The sequence below is a fragment of the Talpa occidentalis genome, unplaced genomic scaffold (genome assembly GCF_014898055.3).
Source record: "Talpa occidentalis isolate TD23 unplaced genomic scaffold, MPIMG_talOcc4v2.1 talOcc4.3, whole genome shotgun sequence".
Taxonomy (NCBI): Eukaryota; Metazoa; Chordata; class Mammalia; order Eulipotyphla; family Talpidae; genus Talpa; species Talpa occidentalis.
In genome coordinates this window covers 92,493,587-92,516,107 of record NW_023603184.1, presented here as the reverse complement: position 1 = coordinate 92,516,107, position 22,521 = coordinate 92,493,587, and the positions used below count along the sequence as shown (strand labels likewise).

The 22,521-nt window shown below is 38.9% G+C and overlaps 2 protein-coding genes across 26 annotated transcripts in view; one reads left to right on the top strand and one right to left on the bottom strand.

Annotated features, from left to right (window-relative positions):
• The window catches only part of MARCHF7 (membrane associated ring-CH-type finger 7), a 35,889-nt gene extending 34,620 nt beyond the window's left edge, over window positions 1–1,269 (bottom strand). For 10 of the 11 annotated variants that reach the window (XM_037523392.2, XM_037523397.1, XM_037523399.2 and 7 more), the window contains exon 1: window positions 1,116–1,269. The gene's annotated coding sequence lies outside the window, so the exon portion shown is untranslated. Of the gene's footprint in view, window positions 1–968; window positions 1,024–1,115 lie in introns of those variants that run through there. The other variant, XM_037523393.2, reaches the window with a different exon arrangement.
• Window positions 1,270–1,368: 99 nt separating this feature from the next.
• The window catches only part of BAZ2B (bromodomain adjacent to zinc finger domain 2B), a 294,239-nt gene continuing 273,086 nt past the window's right edge, over window positions 1,369–22,521 (top strand). For 14 of the 15 annotated variants that reach the window (XM_054699766.1, XM_054699765.1, XM_054699764.1 and 11 more), the window contains exon 1: window positions 1,369–1,462. The gene's annotated coding sequence lies outside the window, so the exon portion shown is untranslated. The remainder of the gene's footprint in view (window positions 1,463–22,521) is intronic. The other variant, XM_054699768.1, reaches the window with a different exon arrangement.

Sequence of the window (22,521 nt, the reverse complement as noted above, 5' to 3'; positions counted from 1 at the left end):
TATCTGAAAAGGTTAAATAGTTATGGCAAAAATCAAGACTCAAACACAGATCTTCGGACTCCACTTTTGTCTCACAAAATGCTGTAGAGCTGCAAACGAAATATTAACCCCATTACTCAAACCAAATGTTTATAACTCTTGGGAAAAAATTTAGTTACCCAATGTGCCTTATTAACAGTTTACTGTTTGATTTTTAAATCAAAACGTAATCTTTATCCTTACTTCTCAGTTGTGGACAGAAACGGAAACACGGGAGCAAACAAACAGGATTTTTGAAACAGTGGGGGGAAAAAAAAAAAAGCCTAAAAGTCCTGCTAAATCAGAGGGGGAAACTTAACTGAGTTTCCCCAGGCATTTACTCGTTAGGGCCTCAGGGCCGAGGTCGAGACAGAGATTTACATCTGTACATTAGGAAAAAAAGCATTACTGAAATGGGGGGGGAGGGGGTTGGCTTGTACACGTTCACCTTCACTACGCAGTTTCATCAAAAGGAGAGTAATCGCCTACTGGTGACTTCTATATTTTGACTTCATTCGCCAACAGGTCCTTTTGAATACACATTAACCTATTTTGAATAATAACTGATCACACCACAAGAACTCACAAATTGTCACGATAGTCAAGCACGGGAGCGATCAATGAGTACATCTGCACCGCTTTGCCAAGGGGCTGGCAAAGTCCCTCCAATTCGGGGCTGGGCTGGCCAGCCCTGACCCTTCCCGCCTCCGACACCCAGTTCACTGAATACCTCCCTCGCGACGCTCCCCGGCCTCCGGGATCCCCCCGAAGACCCTCCTCGCCCGACTGAAGAGGCGGCCGCCACAAGCCCGAGCCCTCAAACCAGCCCCTTGGCCCTCGCCCGCCACCCGTCTCCGATCTGCCCCCGCCGGCCGCCGCCCGTCACAAACTCCCCCGCCCGATGAAAGGTCAGCGGCAGAGGCAGTCGACGCCCAGCTCCCGCGCCGTACCCCCCGGCAGGGCTCCGGCTCCTCCACCCCATCGTGCGAGGAATCTGCCTCCGCGACCTTAGGCCCGCGCCGCGCTGCCTCCCCTCCCCCACCCGGGCTGGGCCTCGAACCCCTTCCCGGAGAAGCCCGAGCCCCGCCGCTTATTACCCCCGTGGCCGAGTTCGCACTGAACTGGGCGCGCCCCGCTCGCAAAGACCACACGGCCGCCTTCCTCCTCGGAGTCGGAGGCCTCTCACTGAGGCAGAGCAGTCGACAACGAAGCACAATGGCGCCCGCCCCTCTCCGGGATCCGGCGCACAAGCAGCCGCCACCGTTAAATGCCCCTCCCTCCGCCCCCTCCCCCAACTCGCGGGCTCGGCCGGCCTCTCGCGAGAGTGGCGGCGCTGCGGGGACCGAGAGCTGCGGGCTGGCTCGACGTGCCCCACCGCGGGGTGGTGCTCTGACTGCGGCAACCGTTGAAGGGCTGCCCCGGGGGAGGCGACGAGGCGCCACCGGTAAGCGGCTGCGGCCGATCCGCCGGCGGGCTGGCGGCGGGGCCTGCGAGTGTGCGGTCGCCGGGCTCCGGGCGCCCGAGGCCCGGCCCAGGCGGGCCGCCCTCGGCGAGGGGCCGGAGGAGGTGAGCGAACCCTGCCGCTCCCCGGCGCCCCACGCCCGCCGCAGGCCCGGGGTCCTCCGGCGATCCCTGCGGGGCCCACTCCCCGAAATAGCGCTCAGTGGTTTTTTTCTTTTTCTTTTCTTTTTTTCCCTATTTTTCTTTTTTTCTTTTTTGATTTTGCGCTTGGTAAGTGGCGCACTGAATGTTTATTGACTGGAACCCCAAGCACTGATTTCTCCCACCCCCCGGCCCCTATTCGAGGTGGCTGCGAACCCCCGCCCTGGCAGGGCTGGAGTCCATTTGCCCCGGACCGCGGGTCCCCTGGGGTCTTTCAGTCTTGGCGGCGGTGGACATTTTACAGTCCTGTCTGTTAAGAGTGTCATGTTAGGCTTAGTGTGGCTGCAGATTTTTGCAGTTAAAAAAAAAAAAAACCATTGAGGAACAGGAAATTTGTGAGGTTCAATGATAACTGTGAATATTGGACGAAACTTTGAGCAAACTGTAAATGTGGTTAACGAGGATGTCAATGAGTAGGGCACTAAATAAAGGGAGTACGATCGAGGGGAAAAAAAAAAAAACCCAATTGTGGATTTGACACAATATACGTATCTAGGTGCTATGTGGATTTTGTGTCATCTCCCCAAGATTCTTTAACGGTAAAGATAAGGGACTGACACTTGAAATCTTACTTATGGCACTTGGTTTTAAAAGTGAGCTACGAAGTTGTTTTCAGCAATTCATTGGGTCCAAATCATTCCAGTTAATGAAGCGTAAGGTTTATATGGGTTTCTTTGTATTTCATGTGAAGGGAATGAACTATCACCATCATACTGCCGCACTATTTTAAATTGTAAAACATTATTTTGAAGATTTAAGGTTTGATAATGCCATTCTAACTTTTTTTAGTTCTAGAGTAAGTTCAAGATTAAGCATCTGGTATGGGATAAAGTAAATTCATTACTTTCTAGAAAACGAATTTTTTAGAAAACTATTTTTTTTTCCGGCATATTTGAGTGTACCTGTAGCACGTTGGGTGTAGATATACATACCCTGAAGTACCAGACCTGCCTCTTACTACCTTTGTTGTCTTCAGCAATTTCTTAGCTTTCATAAGCCTTGGTTTCCTGTAAAATGGGATTAATAACAGTGGTTTTACCCCTATAGGGTTGTTGAAACGATCAAATGAGATAATGCATCAGTTCTTGGAATATAATAAGCATCCCATAATTGTTGGTGCTTATATTTCATATTTCCTCTAAACCACCACTAATCTTGTTTTTCTGGGGCTTAATATTACATAGGTCCCTTAAACATCTTCTCAAGTATATTCTTCACTAAGGGGAATTCTTCTGAAGTATATTCTTCACTAAGCGGAATGACTGTACCATTTTCCTGAAGTATGGCAGTCAGGCCTAGTAAAGATATCTTGTCTACAGAACTCCCAAACCTGGCAAAGATGGTTCAGATATTAGCAGATTATGGCTTCATCCCCACCCAGCAGTGATGATATCATCAGAGGTGAGCTTGGCACCAGTTTTCTGTGCTGAACAGATCTTCCAGACTCAAGTTTTTTATTCATGCTGGCAAATAGGTAAAGACCACTGATAAGTAGGTTTTTCATTCTTTAATGGTTAGGTGGATAGTTTTTAATGTACTTTCTTTGATGATTTGCGTTTCCAGTTAATTATCATTTTCAAAATGGTATTTTGAAATATATTCCTATATTAAAGACAATTTGATAGGAATTATAGATGCAGATAGTTACAATAATGATTATATTTTCTGAATTACAAATCAGGACAAGATGATCTGACCAGAAAATTACTTGAAATCAGAACTCTGTTAAACAATCTAGTCACCTGGTTTCCTTTTTGCAGAGTTCCCCCACATGAACTTTCTTTGCTGAGCTTTTTATCCTTGACTAACTCTGACACTTTTCAGTATCTAAATATCTTTGTTCACCACTTGCCCAGGATCTTGCTTACTATTATGAATTTTTCACCCTTTTTACTTTTTAGCTTTGTCTTTCGGCATGGTCATAAGAGTTCTTTACTCTTATGTTTAAGTATCTTTCTAATTGTTTGATAGCTTAGAATTCTCTTTCAGATATTGAATTTTAAAGTTCCTGTTTGCCCCACTTTTTTATGATTCCATAACTAACTTTCTCAGAATGCTCTCTATAGGCACAATCTTATAAATGTTCTTCACTTTTCATAAAAGGTGTGATTTTAAACATTTGCTTTCTATAAATCAAATAATGTTTAAATGTAGGCTATTTCTTCAACATTTCAGAAACAGGAGCTTAATACCTGGAATAAGGTAGGAATGCTTATAGGGAAGTCCCTGAGTTGAAAGCAGAAGATGCAAATTTCTTGTAATATGGAAATTTTATTAATTCTTAGAAAAAGGAACATTGTAGAATCAAACAACTTGAGAATCTACTATTTAAAGTTGTAGGTAATTTTAAATGTATAATATTATTATTTAATAATGGCCTACAGATTGACTATTATTAAAGTCAATATTATTAACTATTATTATTAGTTACAGGTCCTTTGCTTTGATTTTTTAAAAAAATATTTATTTTTATATATATATGTAGTCCCTGTAAAATTCCCACCACACAGTCACCTGTGAACCATTACCATAGTTTCTTGAGCTCTTCCTGCCCCTGTTTTAATCCCTCTCACCCTTCCCCCGCCCCCAGTGTCTTCAATTTATAGTTGCCTGCTAGTTTTGTCTTCCCCCCCATCCCTTATTTGGTTCCCCTATATTTCTCCTGTAAGTGAAACCATCTGATATTTTTCTTTTTACTTCTGACTTATTTCACTAACCATAATCCCTTACAGCTCCATCCATGTTGCTGAAAATGGCATGAGTTTATCTTTTTTGATTGCTGAATAGTATTCCATTGTGTATGTGTATGTATATATACACACCACACCACATCTCCATTTAGGCTGTTTCCTTATCTTCCATTTCTATTGTAAATAGTGCTGCAATAAACATCAGAGTGTAGGTTTCCTTTCAAATTAATGTTTTTGTGTCCTTTGTAGGTCCTTTGCTTTAAATCTTTGATATAGTTTCATGCTTGATTTAGCTATCTTGTGAATTTTAATTTTCCTCTTATCAAGTTTAATTGAAAGGTGCCATATCCAAGGCAATATGTTGATTGATTTCTGCTGAATTAACAGCAATAACTTTCACTAGTTGAAAGGGTATAAAAACAAGAGAAATACCAGCTTGAAAATATCTCAGAGAAACCCTTTCTTATTCTTTAGTTTATGGCTTAGATCTCACTGGTTCTACTCATTTGACTACTGCAGAATAGCTGGTCCATTCAGGAACAACTAATTTATAGGGCACTTGGAGTCAATATGTGAAGCACCTTTCACACTGCCTGAAAGTTTGTATGTATGTATGTATGTATGTATGTATGTATTTTATTTTTTTTATTTTTTTATTTTTTTTATAGAGGCATGTTTTATTTGTTTATTTATTTGTTTGTTTGTTTGCTTGTTTATACATGCACTGGGTACAGTCAGAAGCGCGGGAGGGTGAGAGAATTCACCAGAGCCAGAGCGAGGAGCAGAGCAGGCAGAAGCGAAGTACACTGCTGAGGGGAGCAGTGGGCGGCAGGAGAGGTCTGCGCCATGTGGGACCCTCCTCTGGTGGCCGGGGAGCAGCCGGGGATTGAACCAGCGCTGCAGAGGCCGCGGGCAGCTTCGCAACCCAGCGCTCAACCGCTGCGCCACCGGGGAGGCCCTGTATGTATTTATTTTTATACAAGAACTGGGGAATAGGCCAGAGCCACGGGAGGGTGAGAAGATTCACCCAGAGACAGAGCAGAGAGCAGAACAGGCAGATGTACTGAAATACACTGCTGAGGGGAGGAGCAGGGCAGGACAGGAGAGGTCTGTCACTCCATGTGGGCATCTCCCTGGCTGGTCAGGAGTTGAACCTGTCCTGCATGTGGGCATCTCCCTGTCTGGCCAGGAATTGAACCTGTGCTGCAGAGGCTGCAGACAGCCCCACAGCCGCTGTGCTCAACCCACTGCGCCACCGGGGAGGTCCGACATAGTTTTTAATAAAAGAAACTGTCTTAACATTGATAATACGAGGCATTGGAAAACTGTTGTACACAAGTCAGATCTGGCCCACTATGAGATTATTGGAACATAGCAGCTTCATTAGTTTATATACTGTCTATATATTATTCAGGGGTCACAAGAGAAACAGTACCTGTACTGTAGGGTACCCATCTAGCTATCTTATACATACTTCACCTATCTATCTACCTACCTAGAGCATTGGCTTACACAATGTGGGTGCTGTCAAGTTTGAAATTTGTAGGGCAGGCCAAAAGGCTGGAAACTTAATGTAATAGTTGATGCTGCAGTTTTAAGGCAGAATTTCTTCTCCAAAAAATCTGATTTTTTGCTGTGAAATTTCTCTAACCTCATCAAGTTTACACCTAAAATTAACTATCACAATCTATGACTACTTTCACCATACCATAACAAAGTTGAGTACTTGTGATAAAAAATATGATTCAGAAAGTCTAACATATTTACTATTTGATCCTTTATAGAAAGTTTGCTGACTCCTGGAGTAAACCATAAAGCCAGATTGAATTGACCCTGATCACTTAGTACAGTTGAACTATGCAAACATAGACAACTTTAGAAGAGTAATTGAGGACTGTGCTCAGCCTCCATGGCTACTACTTACTACACTTTTTGAGAGTATAAACAGAAGAGCACCCAAATACAGATCTGAATTTCTTGGGTAATCTTTCTGGCAAGTTTGGTTGCAACCCCTTTTTTATATTAATTTTTTTCATGCCCGCATGTGTACAATTATAACAATACACATATGTGACTATACCATTTATACTAGCTATTTTAGTATAGATCTTTTCTCTTGCTTCCCCCCTGCCCATTTTACTTTTAATTTGACCCACCTGCTTCTATCTGCTACTCTATAATAATTTCTACAAAGTTTGTACATTTTTTTTGCTTTATTTCCTGCATGGTCATACAGTCTTTAAAGAATGTTTTTAACTATCAGAACTATAAACTATTCAGAAAAATAAATGTAGTTTTAGCTCACTTTTGAATATTTGTATGTATTGTTCTTCACTGCTGTTACCTAACCATTCAGTCAAAAGGAATGGTAGCTCTGTTTCCTCCAGAATCATCTAATACACTTACCTGACTTTCCATTATACAACACATGTTAGATGATAAGCCTGCCTAGGAATTATCTTAATTTCTTTTTTCCATTATTCTTGTTTCCCTTTCTCAACTATTTGCTAAGGCCATTGAAAATACTTCAGTATTTAAAAACATGTCATCAGTACTTTCATATATCATAAAAATTTTTAAAAATTACTATACATGTATGTATGTACATACTACTTAGTTTCTTAAATGGCATGATTCCTATCCCAGGGTCCAATCTATAAGTTTTTTTACAGTATATCTTTAGCCACTCTTGCTAGCAATTTAGCCATTTATAGCATTGGCAATATAGGAGAAATCCTACATTGTTCTCTATTATGTCATTATAAATGGCTTGAAAATGGTGATGGTTTAAATATTTCACTTGTATTTCATGTTTATAATTCTGAGCTTTAGCTCACTTAAATAAATATATTGGTGGTTTTTATTGATTTCGTTGCTGTGGTTTGAATATTGTTCTCTTCAAAGCTAAGAATTCTTCAATTTAAATAATTGTATTTTATTAATTTTTTTTTTTTATAGAGGCATGTTTTATTTATTTATTTATTTACTTGTTTGTTTGTTTATACATGCACTGGGTACAGTCAGAGGCGCGGGAGGGTGAGAGAATTCACCAGAGCCAGAGCGGGGAGCAGAGCAGGCAGAAAGACCGAAGTACACTGCTGAGGGGAGCAGCGGGTGGCAGGAGAGGTCTGCGCGCCATGTGGGACCCTCCTCTGGGGAGCAGCCAGGGGTCGAACCAGCGCTGCAGAGGCTGCGGGCAGCTTCGCAACCCAGCGCTCAACTGCTGCGCCACCGGGGAGGCCCTAAAAAATTGTATTTTAATACCATTTTTAGAAGATAGTAACTTGGTACATTTTTTCTTTGAATGTAGTTATTTTTGCTTAATTTTCTGGGAATACTTTTCTCAGGGAAGTGATTATTTCATTATTTTCAAGTCTATTTATTATAGCATTTTTAAATCTTATGAACTTTATCTCATACAGTTAAATTGAATGTTTTGAATGTGTTTTTATATATCAGGGTCTTAGAATATGAATGAAAATATGAAATGTATTTTAAATGAATAAGGAGTAGCATTCCAGTTTGTGGTTCTATATGGAAGGAGCTTGTAAGTCACCACTCTATCCTAACAACAAGTAAAACCTGAACAGAGAGAAAAAATCAGCAAGTCTTCTTGGATCCCTGAAAGAGGGGTGGACACAGGGCAAGTTGTGATCCCCAAGATTTTGAAGTCACACGCATATAGGGAGTTGTAACTTAAAGGAGCAGAAAGCAGCATAGAAACCAGTACCCAAGTAGAAAATTCTGAACGGTAATTGACCAGTTCTTGGAAGGTGATTGTGTACAACTCTGAGAGTTAAAAACTCCCTGGAGATACAGTCATAGTGGTACCGTCATAATATTGTGAGATTCACTTTCCAGAGCTTTACTTGATTCCCTCAGTAAAAATTAAAGAAAAAGACCCTCAAACTTCTAGCAGGGGGATAGGAGACAGGGACCATTTTGAAATATACCAGAACACTCTATTTTTTTTTTTTAAAGGTTTATTTATGCATTCAAGAACTGGGGTTTCAGGCCAAAGTTGTGGGGGCTGAGAGGATTCACCAGAGACAGAGTAGGGAGCAGAACAGGCAGACTGACTGAAATACACGGCTGAGGGGAACAGCGGACGAGTCAGGAGAGGTCTGCTGCACCATGTGGGTATCTCCCTGGCCGGGGATTGAACTCGTGCTGCAGTGGCTGCAGAAAGCTTCATAGACTGTGTCTTAACCCCTTGTACCACCAGGGAGGCCCCAGAGCACTCTTCTTAACAAAGCCTGTTCTCAGGGAAACTTTAACTAGACCCTGGCCTGCTTTGAGATATTATCGAGTTTAAGAACCTGGGGAAGAGAAATTATGCAATTCCAGCCAATCTGTCAACCTTTCCCACCTAAGAGGGCAGAAAAAAGCAGAAATTCTTTTGAACTTCACAATCCAGAGACAATGGCTCACTAAATGTCTGAAACCTAATTGTAGTATTATAGAATGCTACCTCTCTCCCCATATCTCACAATTATATTACAAAACATCTATTTATAGTAGTTCCTTTTACTTAGGATATAGTATCAGACTATCAAGAAAAAATTGTAACTCATATTAAAGGCAAAAAAAAAACCAACAACAAAACATCTTGTAGAGACAGAGCAAACATCAGAACTAGACATAACAGATTTGGAATTATTAGAACAAGAATTTAAAACAACTGGTTAATAGGCTAAGGATTCTAATGAATAAAGTAGGATGCAGAAGCAGCTTGGCAATGTAAGAAGAGACATAAATCATAAGAAAATAATAAAAATAAATGCTAGAGTTAGAAAAACAGGAGTATTGTAACAGAAATAAAAATGGCTAATAGACTTATTAGTAGGCTGATCAAGACTGAAGAAGGATCTCTCAACTATAGGACAAAGAACCCTTAAAAACCAAAAATCAAAGAGAACAAAGGAAAATAAATGGCATAGAATATTCCAGGACTGCGGAATGATGAGAGAAAGTGTAACATAGGCATAATGGAACTATCAGGAGAAGAAAAAAGGAATAGAATAAGAATAAATAATTGAAAAGATGAATTTCTCCAAATTAATGTCAAACATAAAACCATGGTCCAAGAAACTCAGAGAACAGCAAGCAGGATATGTGCAGAAAAGTCAAAACAAAATCAAAGCTACATCTTAGTATATCACTTCCAAATTACAGAAATCAAACATAAAAAAATTCTGTAAGAAGTCAGTTTAAAAATGCTTTACCTATAGAGAAACAAAGATAAGAATTGCATCCAACATCTCAGAAATTATGCAAATAGGAAAGGAGACTAAAATACTTAAAGTTTGAGAGAAACCTAGAATCAACCAAGATTTCTGAACCATGTGAAATTACCTGCAAAACTGAAGGAGAAGTTGACAGACAAAAATTGCTGCACTTTGTGACCAGTAGACCTGCCTTGCAAAAATTTTAAAAGTTCACTACAGGGAACAAAAATAATATAGTTCAGAGACTTAGATCTAAGAGATAGAGAGAATCAAAGAAAAAAAGTAAAGGTAAGATAAGAACTTTTATTTTTCTTATTTTTTTTAAGATTTATTTATGCATAGAAGAACTGGGGTGTAGGCTGGCCAGAGGTGTGGGGGGTGAGAGGATTCACCAGAGACAGAATGGGAAACAGAACAGGCGGATTGACTAAAATAAACTGCTGAGGGAAGCAGCAGGTAAGACAGGGGAGGTCTGCTGATCATATGTGGGTTAATTCCCTGCCTGGGGATTCAACTCACACCATGGAGGTGAAAGTGCTGAGACTTAACCTATACACCAGGGAAGCCCTATTTTTCTTATTCTTAACTGAACTAACAGATAACAGTTTGTTCAAAATAATACCAAAATTATATATGTTATATGTATATGTATGTTTACTTATATATAAGTGAAAATAGTAGCAGTGCTGATGCCAACCATGGAAGGAAAGAATTGGGATTATTTTGTTACTTTGAGATACACCAGCTTTGAAGTGGTATAATATTATATAAAAGTAAGTGACTTATGAATGTAAATAAGCAATAAAACTTTAGAGTAAACAATCAAAAAGTAGGGGAGGGAAAGAAATGGTGCTGAAACAACTGGATATCCACATGCAAAAAATTGAGTATTTTCATTTTACACCCTTCACCAAAATTAAGTCAAATGAAGCATAGACCTAAATGTAAAACACAAGACTTAAAAAAAAAAATATAAGAAAACATAGATCACCTTGTGTATAGTGATGACTTTTTAGATATAACACCAAAGACATGATCCATTTAAATAATAATTGAAAATTTGAACTTCATTTAAAATTAGAAATTCTGCTCTGAGAAAGACAATGTCAAAGGAAAGAGACGTCAAATCACAGACTTGGAGAATGTTGTCAGAAGACACATCTGATAAAAGACTCAACCAAAATGTACAAAGAACACTAAAAATTCAAGAATTAAAAAAAAAATACAACCCCATTTAATAATGGGACCAAAGACTTAGCACTTCACCAAAGAAGATATATAGATGACAAATAAGTGTATGAAAAAATGCTCCACACTACATAGCATGGGAGATATGTAAATTAAAACAGCAGTGAGATAACACTATACATGTCTTAGAGTGGTCAAAGTCTATACTACTGTTAATGCCAACAGCTGGCAGAGATATATAGCATTAGGAACTTTCATTCAAACCTGGTAGGAATACAAAATAGTATAGCTACATTGGAGACAGTTTTGCAGTTTCTTACAGAACTAAATGTATTCTTATCATATAATTCAGCAATTGCACTCCTAGGTGCTTACCCAGAGTTGCTGAAAAATTACATCCACACAAAAACCTGCACACAGATGTTTACAGCATCTTCTTCATAATTGCCAAATTTTAAAAGCAGCCACGATGTCCTTTAGTAGGTAAATAGATAAACTGTGGTACATCCTGGCACTAAAAAGAAATGAGCTATCAAGTCATTAAAAGATGTGAAAGAAACTTAAATGCATATTGCCAGGTGAAAGAAGCCAATCCGAAGAAACTACATTCTATATGATTCCAAATACATGATATTCTATAACAGGCAAGACAGTGAAAGGTTAGTGATTCCCAATAGTAGAGATGGGGAGAGATGAAAGGACACAGCACAGAGGATTTTTAGCACAGTGGAAATATTCTGTATAATAATGGTGAATTTCTGTCATTATGCTTTTGTTCAAAACCATAAAATGTCCAATACCAAAAGTGAACCTTAAGCTGCATGATGATGAGGTGTCAAGGTAAAGCCATCCTTGGCATGTTACTGTGTTCTGGGATGTAGTTTCCAACTGCTGTGTGGTGTTGAGGATTTCCCACACCAACAAGCAATTCTCAATCTCCAGTAGGGTGTCTGAGAATTCAATTCAACTCTGACACTATCTACCTACCAACAGCATCATATTCCACAAGTTAAGGACTCAGTCTCCCAAGACCATCCTATATTTTAGAAACTGACTGCAAACTTCAGGCAAGTCCATGCTTCTCACTAGCTATATATCAGGGGTTCCCATGACCCTCTCTTTAGGGTTAAGGTGCCTGTTACAAAGCACAGATTACTATCTATGCTTCTGTCTGACTGACAATAAATCAGAGGTTCCCAGAATGCCAACCTCAGGTTCAATTAATTTGCTAGAGCAGCACACAGAACTCAGAAACTCCTTTACTCACTAGATTACTGATTTATTACAAAGGATACTAAAAGTTATGAAATAACAAATGAAAGAGATGCATAAGGTAATGTGTGGCAAAAAGTCATGGAGTTTCCACACCCTCTCCAGGCACATTGTTCTCCCCCAAATCTTCATAGTATTTGTAGCTCATGTATTTCAGATCCAAGAGAAATTTTGAAGCTAGTCACACTTTCATCTTTTCACTTTTTTTTTTTTTTATAATTTATAAGGATCCTTTTATGTTTGACTTCTTCTACCAGAAAGGAGTTGGCATTATGATGCCAATCAATAAAAGTTCTAAAACTTTTAATTCCTATATTTGAGATGAGTTGCCAGGAACAATGCCTATGGTTCTAAGAATTCTGAGTTGATGGAATGAATTGTAATATAGGATGAATAGATTTTTGGTTGTGGCATTTTTGACTGGACCTAGAAGCAGTGGTAGGTTTCAAATAGGTAAAAAATTAAGAAGCATCTTTTCAGGGTGATTGATTAATAAAAATGAGAGAACCAAATATTAAAGACCTCGTAGCCATTGAAATTTATTGTAAGTTCCATGAAGGGTAGACTTTGAAAATTCAGTGTTTTGGTTTTTTTTTTAAAAGATTTATTTATTTATACAAAAACCAGGGTACAGGCCGGATGCACTGGAGGTTGAGAGGATTCACCAGGGACAGAGCAGGGAACAGAACAGGCAGACTGACTGAAATACACTGCTGAGGGGAGCAGCGGGCAAGACAGGAGAGGTCTTTCGGGCCATGTGGGATTCTCACCAGCCGGCTGGGATCGAACCTGTGCTGCAGAGGCTGTGGACAGCTTCACAGCACAGCACTCAACCTCCTGCACCACCAGGGGAGGCCCTATTTCTGGCTTTTTAATTATAGTGTTGATGTGCTTACACCAACATAATATTGATTTAACCTATGCGGTCCAAAAATCTCCAGTGAAAGGATGTGAAGTTTTATAAGAGACACTTAACACTGTTCTTTAGTAGTATCTTATCATCTATTCTGAGGATACTTGGTCTAACTCCATCCTATACTCCTGGGTCTCACCACATGCTTCTTTTAATATTAGGGTAACCAGAGGACACTTCTTGCAGTCTGTTGGTACTCAGTAAATGTTACATGAATAAACAGGGAGGGTTTGGGCTTTCATTCTTTACTTGATTAAGTGGTAGTACAACGTGTGTACTATTTTTTGGACAGATGGGGATCAATATTGTTGTTAGCAAACTTTCAGTTCAAGATTCAGTTTAATGATTTAGGAATTCTGTATGGCAATTAGCAATTTTAAAATTATTAAAGCTTTGGATACAACTGTAATGAATAGATTTAAACTATGAAGAAAAGCTTTAATTCAGGATGTGGTAAGTTAACTTGCTATTACATAGAAGTCAGATAGGGAGAGCTAAACATTTTTATTGCATTGAATAGTGTATAATAGAATATATAGTATTTGATAGAACAGCTAAACATTCTTATGTTTATGGTATAGTATTACCTTTTAGTAAAATATTTTTATATTGAGGTGAAAGTAGATTGTTGAAGATATTTTTAGCTTCATAAAATATCACAATGAGTGCTCAGAAATGGTGGTTAGCACAGTAACATGTACTAAGTGTAATTATAACTATTGGTAATTTGCATGGAGTCTTTTCATTCAAATATTTCAGAATATTTTCCAAACACTAATTAATCCTTTAAACCCTTTCTTATACATTATCAAATTAATTATATATTTCTTATGAAAAAGCTGAGAGAGCAGTTATTTACTTAAAATCATAGTATTTAACTGATGGAAACTGAGTAGTTCTAAATTCCAGCTAATCAACATTACCTCCTAAAAAATAAAATAAAATTTATAAAATAAAATTGGTGCAGTAATACCTAAGGAATGCTGGTATAGACTCAAGAATAAAAATACTCTCAATAGCCAGTTAAAGAACTATCTTTATAAAAATGAGTAGTCCAGGACCCTCCTGGTAACCTAGGGGTTAAGCCTCAACACTATCACCACTATGGCCTGAGTTATATCCAGGCAAGGGAGCTAACTAACCTATATGTGTTTCGCAGACCTCTCCTGTCTCACCAGCTACTCCCCTTAGCATTGTATTTCAGTAATTCCACCTGTTCTGCTCCCCGCCCTGTCTCTGGTAAATCCTCTCACCCCCACATCTCTGGCCTACACCCCAGTTCTTGTATGCATGAATAAATAAATTGTTAAATAAGTATTCCAAATTAATCTCTGTTAAGTGCAGATATGTATACAATAGTATACATATCTAAGTAGATAGTATATGTATTTAAGAAGATAATAATTTCATTTGATAGTGTATTCTTTACTACTTTATTCTGAGATAATTATAGAACCACAGGCAGTTATATGAAATAATACAGACAGATGATCTCATGTATTCTTTACACAGTTTTCTCTGATGGTAGCATCTTGCAACACAATGATAAAATAAAACAATGACATTGACCTTGATACAAATCACTGATCTTACTAAAATTTCTCCAGTTTTACTTGTGCTCATTGGTATGTGTATATTCAGTCTCTAAAAAGCAATGAAGTATAGTTGATACACAAAAGAACTGGAGATACTTAATATATTCAATTTGATGAGTTTGTAGATAAATATACATCATTCAAATTGTCATTGTAATCAAGGTAATAAGCAATTCCATCACTTTCAATTCATAAAGTTAGGAAACAAGAAGGGTCTGCCTCTTTCTTTTGTTATGTCATGAGCACAGCATAAAATTTTAAGTATGTGATACTGAGTTGTTTACTGTATGTATAATTTACAGAAGAGCTCTAGAAGTTATGTATATTGCATCACTAAAACTTTATATCTTTTGAACAATAACTCTTTGTTTTCCCCATCTTCAAGTCCCTGGCCATGATACTATATTTTAATATCATGGTTATTAAGTTTTCACATGTGATCTATTTTGGTAAGAAAGGCTCAAGAAAAACCAAAAGTAGTGTAGATGATGAATCAAATACTCTCTCATAAAGGTGATATGATAACCTACTAGCTTGTTAAACTTTACTGTTGAAAGAAAACTGATTTCCCTAATAGAGAACCCTAAACAAAATAAAGTAGCTGCTTTCTCAGTGAAGATTTTTGAATTATTTTGTATTTTGGTTGACTTTTTCTACCAGATCATAAGTGATGAGATATAAGATGACTTATGAATTGTTTGAATGTCATGGGAGCTACATGATCTTTATTGAGAATTCAATTTGTACTGTACTGACTATAGAGCAATGAAAATTAGTTGCAGTATTTTTGTCCTCAGCCAGTATTATCATTTCAGTACTAGTGTTGACATACCCCAGACTATCAATAACCTGAGAGGTCTTTCAAAAAACATATAAAATATTTTTAAAATAAATTCTGAAAGATTGGAAAAAATGGTGCTGGGAAAACTGGACCACCACATGCAAAAAAATGAAACTAGACCACTACCTTTCACAAAAATCAACTCAAAATGGATAAAAGAACTGGACATAAGATCTGAAACCATAAAATAAATAGAAGAAAATACAGGTAAAACACTACAAGACATGCATTGCAGTAACATCTTTTAAGACTCATCACCCAAAGCAAAGAAAGTCAATGAAAATATAAACAGCTGCGATTACATCAAACTGAAAAGCTTCTGCACAGCAAAAGAAACATTAACCAAAACAGGAAGACACCACATTGATTGGGAAAAAATCTTTGCACTCCATTCAGCTGATAAGGGACTGAACACAAAGATATACAAAGAACTCACAGGGCTCAACAAAAACAAAATAAACAATCCAGTCAAGAAATGGGCAGAAGAACTTAAAAGACGTTTCTCCAAAGAGGAAATGCAAATGGCCAACAGGCATATGAAAAAATGTTCAACATCCCTGATAATCAGGGAAACCAAATTAAAACCACATTGAGATACTACCTTACACCAGTAAGAATGGCACATATCAAAAAAAACCCAACAACAAATGTTGGCAAGGATGTAGTGAAAAAGGAACTTTCCTCCATTGTTGGTGGGAGTGCCAACTGTTCCAATCACTATGGAAAGCTGTCTAGAGATTCCTCAGTCTACTAAAAATGGAGCTACCATAGGCAATTCCACTACTAGGGATCTACCCAAAGGACACAAGAACATTGATTCAAAAGAACACCTGTACAGCTATGTTTATTACAGCACTATTTACAATAAGTAAAGCCTGGAAACAACCCAAATGCCCAAAAATAGATGACTGGATCAAGAAGATGAGGCATATATACACAATGGAATATTATTCAGCAATCAAAAAAGATAATCTCATGCCATTTGCAGCAACGTGGATGGAGCTAGAAGGAATTATGCTCAGTGGAATAAGCCAGAAGGAAAAAGAAAAATATCGGATGGTTTCAATTATAGCAGGAATGTCAGAGAACCAAATAAGACATCAGTGTAAAAAAATAATAACAGTACAAAACACAGCAAAGCAAAAATGGACAATTATAAATCAGAGACATCCTGCAGGGGAGGATGAGGGAGAGGGATCGGAGGGAGGGAGGGAGGGGCACAGGGGACCGAGGTGATGGTGCACGGGTGCATTAGTGAAGGAAACTCTATGGGGTATACATCTGAATGGGTGGGGGGAAGCAAATATTGTTTAAAAATGAACAATGATGTTAAAAAAATTAATATTAAAGAAAAAAAAATTTTTTTAAAAGATTGGGTAAATGGGGCCTCCCCTGGTGGCGCAGCGGTTGAGCACTGGGTTGCGAGTCTGCCCGCAGCCTCTGCAGTGCCAGTTCCATCCCCGGCCACCGGCGAGGAGGGTCCCACCAAAAAAAAAAAAAAGTGGGGAAATGTATTCTCCAAAAAAAAAAATAAAACGATAAAGCCTCAAATAACCCATGTCTTAACATAAATAGAACATAAAGAATGTTCAAACAGCTTATCTGTATTTAGAAAATGAATGATAAATCCTAGCAAGTCACTATACACACTTGTGTGCAAGACTTTATGGAGAGCAGGATGGGCTGGGAAAAGTTAGACAGGACTAGAGAGGAAGTCTAGTGATAGGCTTTAAGATAGATACAAAATCATTTCCAGAAAAAGAAATTTCTTCTAAATACTAAAAATGTTTTGTAATAGATTAGAGCAGACTGGGAAATAGTTTTGTATAGGAAAAGAGGCAATTTTGGACAAGAGGGTGAAAAGGGGAGGAATAAATGTCCTTTGGAAGCTAAACAGCTTAGTAAAACAGAAGTAAGACAGAAAAATCTAGGATTTTTCAAAAACAATATTTTTAAAAATAGAAGGGGGCCTCCCCGGTGGCGCAGCGTTTGAACGCTGGCTTGCGAAGCTGCCCGCAGCCTCTGCAGCGCCAGTTCGATCCCCGGCCGCCGGGCGAGGGTCCCACATGGCACGCAGACCTATCTGCTGCCCACTGCTCCCCTCAGCAGTGTACTTCATCTGTCTGCCTGTTCATCCGTCTGCTCCCTGCTCTGGCTCTGGTGAATTCTCTCACCTTCCCACACTTCTGACTGTACCCAGTGCTTGTATAATAAATAAATAAATAAATAAATAAATCTTTAAAAATTAAATAAATAAATAAAATAAAAATACAAGGGCAAATCCCTTCACACTGCCCTAGCCCCAAATTCAGTTTGTAAAGAAACCATACTTTACTGAAAGCAGAGGGCCTTCCTGATCTAAGAATCCTGTAAACTGCCCCAAACAGCCAGTCTTGTTCACAGAAATTCACAAGTGGTAAGTGGTACTGGGGCAAACAGACATTAATATGCAAAGAATGAATTTTGGACCCCTGTCTCATAACATGCATAAACATTAACTCAAAAAGATCAAAGGTCTAAATTTAAGAACTAAAACTAAAAAGTTCTCAGGAGAAAAAAATAGATACAAATCTTCCTGATCTTGGGCTCAGCAGTGGGTTTTTTGATACAACATTTATAATTTATTGGTTGCTTATAGATGTGTCATAAGCAACCAAAATAAAATTAGATAAATTGTACATCATCAGTACTTCAAAAGGCACCATTAATTCAGTGAACAGACAACCTATAGGAAAAGAATTTGTAAATCATGTGTCTGACAAAAGGATTTGTATCCAGCATATGTAAAGAACCTCTTAAAACAACACAAAGACAACCTAATTTTAAAATGAGTAAAGGCTTTAAGTAGATACATCTGCTAAGAGCACATAAAAATGGCCAATAAACACTTTAAAAGATACTCAATATCATCAGTCATTAGGGAAATGCAAATCAAATCACAAAATACTACTTCACACACAATAGGATGACTGTGAAAAAAGTCAATAACAAGTGCTGGTAAGGATGTTTCCAAAATGTAGAAACTATCTAAATGTCAATCAGTGGATTGATGAATAAATAAAAGGTGCTATATCCATGCAGTAGAATATTACTTAGCTATAAAAAGTAATGAAGTTCTGGGCCTCCCCGGTAGCGCAGCGGTTGAGCAGGGTTGCGAAGCTGCCCGCGGCCTCTGCGGCGCCGGTTCGATCCCCGGCTGCTCCCCAGCCACCAGAGGAGGGTCCCACATGGCGCGCAGACCTCTTCTGCCGCCCGCTGCTCCTCTCAGCGGTGTACTTTGGTCCTTCTGCCTGCTCTACTCCCCGCTCTGGCTCTGGTGAATTCCCTCACCCTCCCGTGCTTCTGACTGTACCCAGTGCATGTATAAACAAAACAAACAAACAAATAAATAAATAAACATGCCTCTATTAAAAAAAAAAAAAGAGCATGAAAAAGATACTTTAAAAAAAAAAAAAAGTAATGAAGTTCTGCTCCATACTACAATATGGATACCTTGAAAACTTGCCATGTGTAAGAAAGCAAGAGGTTGTGTATTATAAAATTCCATTTATATAAAATGTTCACAATAGGGCTACTCTGTAAGATAGAAAGTAGATTAGTGCTTTCCCGGGACTGAGGAAAGCTGGAATTAGAAGTGATAGCTAATGGGTATAGGATTTCTTTTTGAGTAATGAAAATAGTCTCGATATGGTAGTGATGGTTGTATAAACTCGTGATCTACTAAAAACCACTGGATGCGTATTTATGTGTATTCTGTGTTTACTAAGACTACCATAACAAATATCACAAATTGGACGACTTAAACACTTAAACTTATTTCTCACAGTTCTGGAGTCTAGACGTGTGAGGTCAAAGTTCAATAGAAGTGATTTTATTCGGAGGCCTGTCTCTTGGCTTGTAAATGGCCATCTTCTTGCTGTGTCCTTACGTAGTCACCCCTTGGACTGTGTCTTTTATACCATAATCATTTCTGATAGGACACTATTCATATTGAATTAGCACCAATCCATATGTCATCGTTGTTACCGTCATTACTTCTTTAGAGATCCTGTCACTAAATGTAATCATATTTTGAAGTATTGGGGTTAGAATTTGAACACATGATGGGATGGGGAGTGTGGAACAGGGACATTATTCAGCCTGTAACATTGTAAAAATGGTGAATTTTATATATTAAATCTTATAAAAAATATTATAGGAACCCACTTAATAATCCTCTGTAGGATTACAGAATTGAAAACCTAGATGAAAGAATTATTTACAAGGTAAATAAAGTTTTATAAAATTGGCCACATTTGAGGTAGTTTAAATTCTATAGAAGCAGTAGAAAAAGATATCAAGAAACTATCTTATTAAAAAAACAGGCCCAGACGGTTACGTGGGAATATTTTACTAAACATTCAAAGACCACATAGTCTCAATGCTTTGTAAATTGTTCCACAGCATTATAGCCACATGGGATCTATTCTAAGAGCACAAGACTGGCTCAATATTAGAAAAATTATTAATATAATACATCATATTAATATAGAAGAAAAATCATATAGATACTGAAAGAATATTGAACAAAAAATCAAAACCTAATAAAAACACATCTTTTTTTCTTTTTTTTTTTAAAGATTTATTTTTTTTTATACAAGAACTGGGGTACAGGCCAGAGGTGCGGGGGGTGAGAGGATTCACCAGAGGCAGCACAGGAACAGAACAGGCAGACGATGGACCGAAGTACACTGCTGAGGGGAGCAGAAGGTGAGACAGGAGAGGTCTGCTCCACCATGTGGGTATCTCCCTGGCTGTCCGGGAATTGAACTGGCGCTGCAGAGGTTGTGGACAGCTTCACAGCACTGCACTCAACCCGCTGCACCACCGGGAGGCCCACATTTTTTTCTTTTAAAGATTTATTTTGTTTGTTTATGCATACAAGATCTGGGATGTAGGCCACAGGTGCTGGGGTTAGGGGAGGCAGTGAGAGGATTCACTAGAGACAGAGTGGGGAGCAGAACAGGCGGATCTATGGAAATACACTGCTGAGGGGAGCAGCAGGTGAGACAGAAGAGGTCTGCTATGCCATGTGGATTAGCTCCCTGGCGGGGGATTGAACTTTTGCTGCAGTGACTGGTGCTGCAGTGGCTTCCGATACCCTCATAGTGCTGAGACTTAACCCCTTGCACCACCAGGGAGGTCCTGAACACATCTTAATGGGAAATGCTAGGGGCATTTTTACTTTTTTTTGTTTAAAGATTTATTTATTTTTATACAAGAACCGGGGTACAAGCCAGAGGTGCAGGAGGATGAGAGAATTCACCAGAGACAGAACAGGGAGCAGAACAGGCAGATGACCAAAATACACTGCTGAGGGGAGCAGCAGGCAAGGCAGGAGAGGTCTGCCGCACCATGTGGGAATCTCCCTGGCCAGCTAGGTATCGAAGCAGCGCTGCAGAGGCTGTGGACAGCTACACAGAGAGGCGCCCAACCCACTGCACCACCTGGGAGGCCCCGTTTTCACTATTACCATAAGGAACATAGGAAGGACTCCAATAACTGTTCTACTATTCAACGCGTTATTGGCAGTATTAGCCAATGTAATTAAAAAAGAGCAGTCATTAGAGGCATAACAATTGAAAAATAAGAAATAAAACTGTAGAATTAAGACTACCAAAAGGGGATGGGAAAGGGGAGAGCAAAGTTGGAAGGGGGGCCACATGGACTATGGTGGAGGATTATGAGTCCCTTTGTGGTGGGTGTGGTGTGGTAATGTACATCCTGAAGGGCGTGATCCTATGCCTCTAAATCATATACAGTGTTGTGAATACAGTGTTACTTAAATCAAAAATAAAAATCAAACTATTTCTGTTTGCAGTTGATAGGATAGTACAGCAAAGTAGTCTAAGAGCCAAATGTAGTCACCACATTTTTGTTTGTGTATTGCCTGCCTGTGGGTTTTTTCTTCCACAGTTGCAGAGTTGAATAGTTGTAATAAAAACAGATTAGCTCACAAAGGCTGAAAATGTTTTATATGCCATTTTTTAGAAAAAGTTTGTGGACTCTTGCCATAAAAAAATCAATAATGAAACTAATGTAAACAATAAAATAAACTAATAACTATTAGGCTATAAAATTAACATTCAGAATTCAATATTCTTTACATAGCTTTAACATGTACAAACATTTTCAGTTTTAAGCATTTTCAGCTATAAAATTGAAATTCAGAATTCAATATTCTTTACATATCTTTTACATATACAAACATTTTCAGTTTAAAAGATTAGCAATAGGGAAACCCCCAAACAACAAGAAGAAAGATAAAAAGTTAGGAATAGGGCCTCTCTGGTGGTGCAGGGGGTTAAGATGCAACCTATGAAGCTGTCCGCAGCCTCTGCAGCACGAGTTTGATCCCCGGCCAGGGAGCTACCCACATGGTGCAGCAGACCTCTCCTAACTTGCCCTCTGCTCTCCTCAGCAGTGTATTTCAGTGGATCTGCCTGTTCTGTTCCCTACTTTGTCTCTGGTGAATCCTCTCACCCTCCTGCAACTCTGGCCTGTACCCCAGTTCTTGTATACATAAATAAATAAATCTTTTTTAAAATGTTAGGAATAAATGTTAACAAGAAGTGCACAAAAACTATTGAGGAAACTTTTATAGGAAAGCTAAAACACTTCTGAGAGAGAAAAAAGCTAAATGTGAATCAATGAAAAAACATATTCTGGGTGTTAGATTTCACTAATTATCCTTTATTTTATTTTATTAAAGATTTTATTTATTTATTTATACAAGCACTGGGTACAGTCAGAATTGCGGGAGGGTGAGAGAACTCAGCAGAGTCAGAGCAGGGAACAGAACAGGCAGACCGACGAGATACACTGCTGATGATAGCAGCCGGCATGGCAGGAGGGGCCTGCGTGCCATGTGGGACCCTCGCAGGTGGCCGGAGATCAAACCGGTGCTGTGGGCAGCTTCGCAGCCCAGCGCTCAACCGCTGTGCCACCAGGGGAGGCCTCACTAATTATCCTTTAATGTTGCTTTTCTGCTCCAAGTTCCAATCCAGTGTAAAACACTACATTTATTTGTCCTACTTCTCTATTCTCCTTTGGCCTGTGACAGTTTCTCACTCTT